Raw genomic sequence first — 10,000 nt, 5'->3', positions numbered from 1 at the left:
GGCAAGGGTCAGACCACATCCTTCCTGGCAGCACCCAAAGCAACCAGGCCGCTCGTGTCTCTCGCCTTCATTTTTCGACACAAGCGCCTGAGGAGGGACGCCACCCCTCCCCTTGCGTCAAGAGACCTCCCCACCGGCCTCTGACTGATTCTTAGAACGGACGGAAAGAGTCGGGCAAGCCTGTCAAAGATTTGAGCGTATGTCAAAAGCTTTAGACTTCCGCGAACTCTCTGGCTTGCACTGAGACCCGAGGTCGATGTGCTCAGCACCACGGGGCCCCTTTCGCCTGCAGGTCCCGAGCCGCCAACATGTTCTTAGTATCGTGTTCCCCAAACCTGGGTGACGGGCACCACAGGGCGACAGAGCCATCGCACTTGCCGGGTGGCAGAGGAAGGACCGGACTATGTACAATAGCGGCCAACGACTCCCAGAGCCGGTTGTGCGGGGCTCGAGGTCTGCTCTCAACATCACATGCTTTTGGATGTGCTCAGGCAAGGGTCAGACCACATCCTTCCTGGCAGCACCCAAAGCAACCAGGCCGCTCGCGTCTCTCGCCTTCATTTTTCGACACAAGCGCCTGAGGAGGGACGCCACCCCTCCCCTTTGCGTCAAGAGACCTCCCCACCGGCCTCTGACTGATTCTTAGAACGGACGGAAAGAGTCGGGCAAGCCTGTCAAAGCTTTGAGCGAATGTCAAAAGCTTTAGACTTCCGCGAACTCTCCGGCTTGCACTGAGACGCGAGGTCGATGTGCTAAGCACCACGGGGCCCCTTTCGCCTGCAGGTCCCGAGCCGCCAACATGTTCTTAGTATCGTGTTCTCCAATCCTGGGTGACGGGCACCGCAGGGAGGCAGAGCCATCGCACTTGCCGGGTGGCAGAGGAAGGACCGGACTATGTACAATAGCGGCCAACGACTCCCAGAGCCGGTTGTGCGGCGTCTGCTCTCAGCCTAAGAGGCTTCTGGGAGTGCTCAGGCAAGGGTCAGCCTGCACCCTTGCTGGCAGCACCCAGGGGAACCAGGACGCTTGCATCTCTCGCCTTCATTTTCGACACAAGCGCCTGAGGAGGGACGCCACCCCTCCCCTTGCGTCAAGAGACCTCCCCACCAGCCTCTGACTGATTCTTAGAACGGACGGAAAGAGTCGGGCAAGCCTGTCAAAGCTTTGAGCGAATGTCAAAAGCTTTAGACTTCCGCGAACTCTCCGGCTTGCACTGAGACGCGAGGTCGATGTGCTAAGCACCACGGGGCCCCTTTCGCCTGCAGGTCCCGAGCCGCCAACATGTTCTTAGTATCGTGTTCTCCAAACCTGGGTGACGGGCACCGCAGGGAGGCAGAGCCATCGCACTTGCCGGGTGGCAGAGGAAGGACCGGACTATGTACAATAGCGGCCAACGACTCCCAGAGCCGGTAGTGCGGCGTCTGCTCTCAGCCTAAGAGGCTTCTGGGAGTGCTCAGGCAAGGGTCAGCCTGCACCCTTGCTGGCAGCACCCAGGGGAACCAGGACGCTTGCATCTCTCGCCTTCATTTTCGACACAAACGCCTGAGGAGGGAAGCCAACCCTCCGTGTGTCAAGAGACCGTCCCCGCCCCGGCCTCCGACTGATTCTTAGAACGGACGGAAAGAGTCAGGCAAGCCTGTTAAGACTTCCGCGAACTCTCCGGCTTGCACTGAGACGCGAGGTCGATGTGCTCAGCACCACGGGGCCCCTTTCGCCTGCAGGTCCCGAGCCGCCAACATGTTCTAAGTATCGTGTTCTCCAAACCTGGGTGACGGGCACCGCAGGGAGGCAGAGCCATCGCACTTGCCGGGTGGCAGAGGAAGGACCGGACTATGTACAATAGCGGCCAACGACTCCCAGAGCCGGTAGTGCGGCGCCTGCTCTCAGCCTAAGAGGCTTTTGGGAGTGCTCAGGCAAGGGTCAGCCTGCACCCTTGCTGGCAGCACCCAGGGGAACCAGGACGCTTGCATCTCTCGCCTTCATTTTCGACACAAACGCCTGAGGAGGGAAGCCAACCCTCCGTGTGTCAAGAGACCGTCCCCGCCCCGGCCTCCGACTGATTCTTAGAACGGACGGAAAGAGTCAGGCAAGCCTGTTAAGACTTCCGCGAACTCTCCGGCTTGCACTGAGACGCGAGGTCGATGTGCTCAGCACCACGGGGCCCCCTTCGCCTGCAGGTCCCGAGCCGCCAACATGTTCTAAGTATCGTGTTCCCCAAACCTGGGTGACGAGCACCGCAGGGAGGCAGAGCCATCGCACTTGCCGGGTGGCAGAGGAAGGACCGGACTATGTACAATAGCGGCCAACGACTCCCAGAGCCGGTAGTGCGGCGCCTGCTCTCAGCTTAAGAGGCTTTTGGGAGTGCTCAGGCAAGGGTCAGCCTGCACCCTTGCTGGCAGCACCCAGGGGAACCAGGACGCTTGCATCTCTCGCCTTCATTTTCGACACAAACACCTGAGGAGGGAAGCCAACCCTCCGTGTGTCAAGAGACCGTCCCCGCCCCGGCCTCCGACTGATTCTTAGAACGGACGGAAAGAGTCAGGCAAGCCTGTCAAAGAATTGAGCAGATGTCAAAATCTTTTAAGACTTCCGCGAACTCTCCGGCTTGCACTGAGACCCGAGGTCGATGTGCTCAGCACCACGGGGCCCCTTTCGCCTGCAGGTCCCGAGCCGCCAACATGTTCTAAGTATCGTGTTCCCCAAACCTGGGTGACGAGCACCGCAGGGCGGCAGAGCCATCGCACTTGCCGGGTGGCAGAGGAAGGACCGGACTATGTACAATAGCGGCCAACCACTCCCAGAGCCGGTAGTGCGGCGTGCGAGGTCTGCTCTCAGCGGAAGAGGGTTTTGGGAATGCTCAGGCAAGGGCCAGCCTGCACCCTTCCTGGCCGCTCCCACGGGAACCAGGCTACTTGCAATCCTTTCCCCCAATAGCAAGTGCCTTTTGGAGGGACGGCCGGAGTCAACGTGGGGTTTGCCCGCCCTCCAAAGTGTCAAGAGACCGCCGCACAGGCCTCTGACTGATTCTTAGAACAGGCAGCAAGAGTTGGGTAAGTCTGTCGAAAATTTGACAAAGTGTCAAAAATTAGACTTCCGAGAGCTCTTGGGCATGCACACAGGCCTGTCATTCAAGTGCTCTGCCCGCGGAACCGTTTTTCGGATGCCTTTCAAAGTGGTCCCGCGCCGCCATTTTGTTCTAAAAATCGTGTTCCCAGAAATCTCCGGGTACCCCGCCAACCTCACTGTGTCACAATGTCAAGTGGCACTGAATGGGTCTGAATTTCAAATTCGACTGCTTCGCTCTGGAACTCGAACCCGGCAAAACCGTTTGGATTTTTCCCGGTCCAGACTTCCGCGGCAGACAAAGTTAAAGTTTTCGGGCTGCAGACTCAAAACGACATCTGGCCAACCGCCGGGCTCAATTCGCCCAGTTCCTCCGGCACTTCGGAACTCATGTTCGGCATGAGTTTTTGAATCTTTCCCGATGCTTCGGCATTTTCCTCCGCTGACACTTAGAATATTTTTCACACTTGGCCGAAAATTTTTCTAAGTTTTTCTGGTTACTGATTTCTTCTTTTCGGGCATTTTTCTAAGTTTTCTTGGTTACTCATTTCTCATTTTCAAACATTTTTCTAAGTTTTTCTGGTTACTGATTTCTTCTTTTTGGGCATTTTTCTAAGTTTTCTTGGTTACTCATTTCTCATTTTCAAACATTTTTCTAAGTTTTTCTGGTTACTCATTTCTCATTTTCAAACATTTTTCTAAGTTTTTCTGGTTACTGATTTCTTCTTTTTGGGCATTTTTCTAAGTTTTCTTGGTTACTCATTTCTCATTTTCAAACATTTTTCTAAGTTTTTCTGGTTACTGATTTCTTCTTTTTGGGCATTTTTCTAAGTTTTCTTGGTTACTCATTTCTCATTTTCAAACATTTTTCTAAGTTTTCTTGGTTACTCATTTCTCATTTTCAAACATTTTTCTAAGTTTTTCTGGTTACTGATTTCTTCTTTTTGGGCATTTTTCTAAGTTTTCTTGGTTACTCATTTCTCATTTTCAAACATTTTTCTAAGTTTTTCTGGTTACTCATTTCTCATTTTCAAACATTTTTCTAAGTTTTTCTGGTTACTGATTTCTTCTTTTTGGGCATTTTTCTAAGTTTTCTTGGTTACTCATTTCTCATTTTCAAACATTTTTCTAAGTTTTTCTGGTTACTCATTTCTCATTTTCAAACATTTTTCTAAGTTTTTCTGGTTACTCATTTCTGCTTTTCCAACGTTTTACTAAGTTTTGCTGGTTACTGAGTTCACACTTTTAAACATTTTCGGGCATTTTTCTACGTTTTTCATGTTACTCATTTAGCACTTTCAGGCACTTTCCTATGCTTTCCTGCTTACTGATTTCACACTTTTAAGCATCTTCGGGCATGTTCCCTAAGTTTTGCAGTTCATTCGTTTGGGACAGTCAGGCAGCTTTCCTAAGCTTTCCTGGTAACCGAATTCACATTGTTGAGAACTTTGGAACCCTTCCCTAAGCTGTGCTGGTTACTCACTTTACCTCTTCAGACACTTGCCCCCGTTGTGACAGAGACCACTTCCCGACTCGGGAAATGCACCAAATTCGGCCTGAACTCAGAGGGCAGTCCCCCCTCGAAGGCGTGGAAGTCGGCAGAATCGCCGGGTCAAATCCGGCTGAGCTACCCGGCTTGGAAGCCTCAAAGTCGGTATGAGCTGTCAGGTTCACTCCCATCCCCGTTTGGACCACTTCCCGACTCGGGAAATTCACCAAATTCGGCCTGAACTCAGAGGACAGTCCCCCCTCGAAGGCGTGACAGTCGGCAGAACCGCCGGATCAAATCCGGCTGAGCTACCCGGCCCCGAAGCCTCAAAGTCGGTAAGAGCTGTCAGGTTCACTCCCATCCCCGTTTGGACCACTTCCCGACTCGGGAAATTCACCAAATTCGGCCTGAACTTATACAACAGTCCCCCCTCGAAGGCGTGACAGTCGGCAGAACCGCCGGATCAAATCCGGTTGAGCTACCCGGCTTGGAAGCCCCAAAGTCGGTAAGAGCTGTCAGGTTCACTCCCATCCCCGTTTGGACCACTTCCCGACTCGGGAAATTCACCAAATTCGGCCTGAACTTATACAACAGTCCCCCCTCGAAGGCGTGACAGTCGCTAGAACCGCCGGATCAAATCCGGTTGAGCTACCCGGCTTGGAAGCCCCAAAGTCGGTAAGAGCTGTCAGGTTCACTCCCATCCCCGTTTGGACCACTTCCCGACTTAGGAAATTCACCAAATTCGGCCTGAACTTAGAGGAGAGTCCCCGCTCGAAGGCGTGGAAGTCGGCAGAATCGCCGGGTCAAATCCGACTGAGCTACCCGGCCCCGAAGCCTCAATGTCGGTAAGAGCTGTCAGGTTCACTCCCATCCCCGTTTGGACCACTTCCCGACTCGGGAAATTCACCAAATTCGGCCTGAACTTAGACAACAGTCCCCCCTCGAAGCCGTGGCAGTCGCTAGAACCGCCGGATCAAATCCGGTTGAGCTACCCGGCTTGGAAGCCCCAAAGTCGGTATGAGCTGTCAGGTTCACTCCCATCCCCGTTTGGACCACTTCCCGACTTAGGAAAATCACCAAATTCGGCCTGAACTCAGAGGGCAGGCCCCCCTCGAAGGCCAGGCATTCGGCAGAACCGCCGGGTCAAATCCGACTGTGCTACCCGGCCCCAAAGCCTCAAAGTTGGTATGAGCAGTTAGGTTCACTCCCATCCCCGTTTGGACCACTTCCCGACTTAGGAAATTCACCAAATTCGGCCTGAACTTAGAGGAGAGTCCCCGCTCGAAGGCGTGGAAGTCGGCAGAATCGCCGGGTCAAATCCGACTGAGCTACCCGGCCCCGAAGCCTCAATGTCGGTAAGAGCTGTCAGGTTCACTCCCATCCCCGTTTGGACCACTTCCCGACTCGGGAAATTCACCAAATTCGGCCTGAACTTAGACAACAGTCCCCCCTCGAAGCCGTGGCAGTCGCTAGAACCGCCGGATCAAATCCGGTTGAGCTACCCGGCTTGGAAGCCCCAAAGTCGGTATGAGCTGTCAGGTTCACTCCCATCCCCGTTTGGACCACTTCCCGACTTAGGAAAATCACCAAATTCGGCCTGAACTCAGAGGGCAGGCCCCCCTCGAAGGCCAGGCATTCGGCAGAACCGCCGGGTCAAATCCGACTGTGCTACCCGGCCCCAAAGCCTCAAAGTTGGTATGAGCAGTTAGGTTCACTCCCATCCCCGTTTGGACCACTTCCCGACTTAGGAAATTCACCAAATTCGGCCTGAACTTAGAGGAGAGTCCCCGCTCGAAGGCGTGGAAGTCGGCAGAATCGCCGGGTCAAATCCGACTGAGCTACCCGGCCCCGAAGCCTCAATGTCGGTAAGAGCTGTCAGGTTCACTCCCATCCCCGTTTGGACCACTTCCCGACTCGGGAAATTCACCAAATTCGGCCTGAACTTAGACAACAGTCCCCCCTCGAAGCCGTGGCAGTCGCTAGAACCGCTGGATCAAATCCGGTTGAGCTACCCGGCTTGGAAGCCCCAAAGTCGGTATGAGCTGTCAGGTTCACTCCCATCCCCGTTTGGACCACTTCCCGACTTAGGAAAATCACCAAATTCGGCCTGAACTCAGAGGGCAGGCCCCCCTCGAAGGCCAGGCATTCGGCAGAACCGCCGGGTCAAATCCGACTGTGCTACCCGGCCCCAAAGCCTCAAAGTTGGTATGAGCAGTTAGGTTCACTCCCAAACCCGTTGGGACCACTTCCCGACTTAGGAAATTCACCAAATCCGGCCTGAACTTAGACAACAGTCCCCCCTCGAAGGCGTGACAGTCGGTAGAACCGCCGGGTCAAATCCGGCTGAGCTACCCGATTTGGAAGCCTTCAACACAAAACCCATCCGGCAATGCCACTCAAAAAGGGCCCAAATTCAGAAACACCCCCTTCAATAGGTACCACTTCCTCGGAGACACTACCGGGACACGCTCCCCTCGGCGAAAATTAAGCCCCCACCACTAACTGAAGCCAACCGCAGCCCCAACTTCAACGGAGAAATCAGTAACCAATTCAAAAATGCACTTGGTTACTGATTTGTACTGCTTCAAAAATATTCTAAGTGTCGCTGGTTACTGATTTGTACTGCTCCAAAAATATTCTAAGTGTCACTGGTTACTGATTTGTACTGACTCAAAAATATTCTAAGTGTCGCTGGTTACTGATTTGTACTGACTGAAAAATATTCTAAGTGTCGCTGGTTACTGATTTGTACTGACTCAAAAATATTCTAAGTGTCAGTGGTTACTGATTTGTACTGCTCCAAAAATATTCTAAGTGTCGCTGGTTACTGATTTGTAATGCTCCAAAAATATTCTAAGTGTCGCTGGTTACTGATTTGTACTGCTTCAAAAATATTCTAAGTGTCAGCGGTTACTGATTTGTACTGCTTCAAAAATATTCTAAGTGTCGCTGGTTACTGATTTGTACTGCTTCAAAAATATTCTAAGTGTCAGTGGTTACTGATTTGTACTGCGTCAAAAATATTCTAAGTGTCGCTGGTTACTGATTTGTACTGCTTCAAAAATATTCTAAGTGTCGTGGTTACTGATTTGTACTGCTTCAAAAATATTCTAAGTGTCGCTGGTTACTGATTTGTACTGCTTCAAAAATATTCTAAGTGTCAGTGGTTACTGATTTGTACTGCTCCAAAAATATTCTAAGTGTCGCTGGTTACTGATTTGTACTGCTTCAAAAATATTCTAAGTGTCAGTGGTTACTGATTTGTACTGCTCCAAAAATATTCTAAGTGTCGCTGGTTACTGATTTGTACTGCTTCAAAAATATTCTAAGTGTCAGCGGTTACTGATTTGTACTGCTTCAAAAATATTCTAAGTGTCAGTGGTTACTGATTTGTACTGCTTCAAAAATATTCTAAGTGTCGCTGGTTACTGATTTGTACTGCTTCAAAAATATTCTAAGTGTCAGTGGTTACTGATTTGTACTGCTCCAAAAATATTCTAAGTGTCGCTGGTTACTGATTTGTACTGCTTCAAAAATATTCTAAGTGTCAGTGGTTACTGATTTGTACTGCTTCAAAAATATTCTAAGTGTCGCTGGTTACTGATTTGTACTGCTTCAAAAATATTCTAAGTGTCAGTGGTTACTGATTTGTACTGCTTCAAAAATATTCTAAGTGTCGCTGGTTACTGATTTGTACTGCTCCAAAAATATTCTAAGTGTCGCTGGTTACTGATTTGTACTGCTTCAAAAATATTCTAAGTGTCGCTGGTTACTGATTTGTACTGCTCCAAAAATATTCTAAGTGTCGCTGGTTACTGATTTGTACTGCTTCAAAAATATTCTAAGTGTCGCTGGTTACTGATTTGTACTGCTTCAAAAATATTCTAAGTGTCGTGGTTACTGATTTGTACTGCTTCAAAAATATTCTAAGTGTCGCTGGTTACTGATTTGTACTGCTCAAAAATATTCTAAGTGGGCTGGTTACTGATTTGTACTGCTCCAAAAATATTCTAAGTGTCGCTGGTTACTGATTTGTACTGCTTCAAAAATATTCTAAGTGTCAGCGGTTACTGATTTGTACTGCTTCAAAAATATTCTAAGTGTCAGTGGTTACTGATTTGTACTGCTTCAAAAATATTCTAAGTGTCGCCGGTTACTGATTTGTACTGCTTCAAAAATATTCTAAGTGTCAGTGGTTACTGATTTGTACTGCTTCAAAAATATTCTAAGTGTCGCCGGTTACTGATTTGTACTGCTTCAAAAATATTCTAAGTGTCAGTGGTTACTGATTTGTACTGCTCCAAAAATATTCTAAGTGTCGCTGGTTACTGATTTGTACTGCTTCAAAAATATTCTAAGTGTCAGCGGTTACTGATTTGTACTGCTTCAAAAATATTCTAAGTGTCAGTGGTTACTGATTTGTACTGCTTCAAAAATATTCTAAGTGTCGCTGGTTACTGATTTGTACTGCTTCAAAAATATTCTAAGTGTCAGTGGTTACTGATTTGTACTGCTTCAAAAATATTCTAAGTGTCGCTGGTTACTGATTTGTACTGCTCCAAAAATATTCTAAGTGTCGCTGGTTACTGATTTGTACTGCTTCAAAAATATTCTAAGTGTCGCTGGTTACTGATTTGTACTGCTTCAAAAATATTCTAAGTGTCAGTGGTTACTGATTTGTACTGCTTCAAAAATATTCTAAGTGTCGCTGGTTACTGATTTGTACTGCTTCAAAAATATTCTAAGTGTCAGTGGTTACTGATTTGTACTGCTTCAACAATATTCTAAGTGTCGCTGGTTACTGATTTGTACTGCTTCAAAAATATTCTAAGTGTCAGTGGTTACTGATTTGTACTGCTTCAAAAATATTCTAAGTGTCGCTGGTTACTGATTTGTACTGCTCCAAAAATATTCTAAGTGTCGCTGGTTACTGATTTGTACTGCTTCAAAAATATTCTAAGTGTCGCTGGTTACTGATTTGTACTGCTCCAAAAATATTCTAAGTGTCGCTGGTTACTGATTTGTACTGCTTCAAAAATATTCTAAGTGTCGCTGGTTACTGATTTGTACTGCTTCAAAAATATTCTAAGTGTCAGTGGTTACTGATTTGTACTGCTTCAAAAATATTCTAAGTGTCGCTGGTTACTGATTTGTACTGACTCAAAAATATTCTAAGTGGGGCTGGTTACTGATTTGTACTGCTCCAAAAATATTCTAAGTGTCGCTGGTTACTGATTTGTACTGCTTCAAAAATATTCTAAGTGTCAGCGGTTACTGATTTGTACTGCTTCAAAAATATTCTAAGTGTCAGTGGTTACTGATTTGTACTGCTTCAAAAATATTCTAAGTGTCGCTGGTTACTGATTTGTACTGATTCAAAAATATTCTAAGTGTCAGTGGTTACTGATTTGTACTGCTTCAACAATATTCTAAGTGTCGCTGGTTACT

This window comes from Hemiscyllium ocellatum (assembly GCF_020745735.1).
Source record: "Hemiscyllium ocellatum isolate sHemOce1 chromosome 15 unlocalized genomic scaffold, sHemOce1.pat.X.cur. SUPER_15_unloc_14, whole genome shotgun sequence".
In the NCBI taxonomy this organism is placed as follows: domain Eukaryota; kingdom Metazoa; phylum Chordata; class Chondrichthyes; order Orectolobiformes; family Hemiscylliidae; genus Hemiscyllium; species Hemiscyllium ocellatum.
This window is presented reverse-complemented; position numbering follows the sequence as displayed.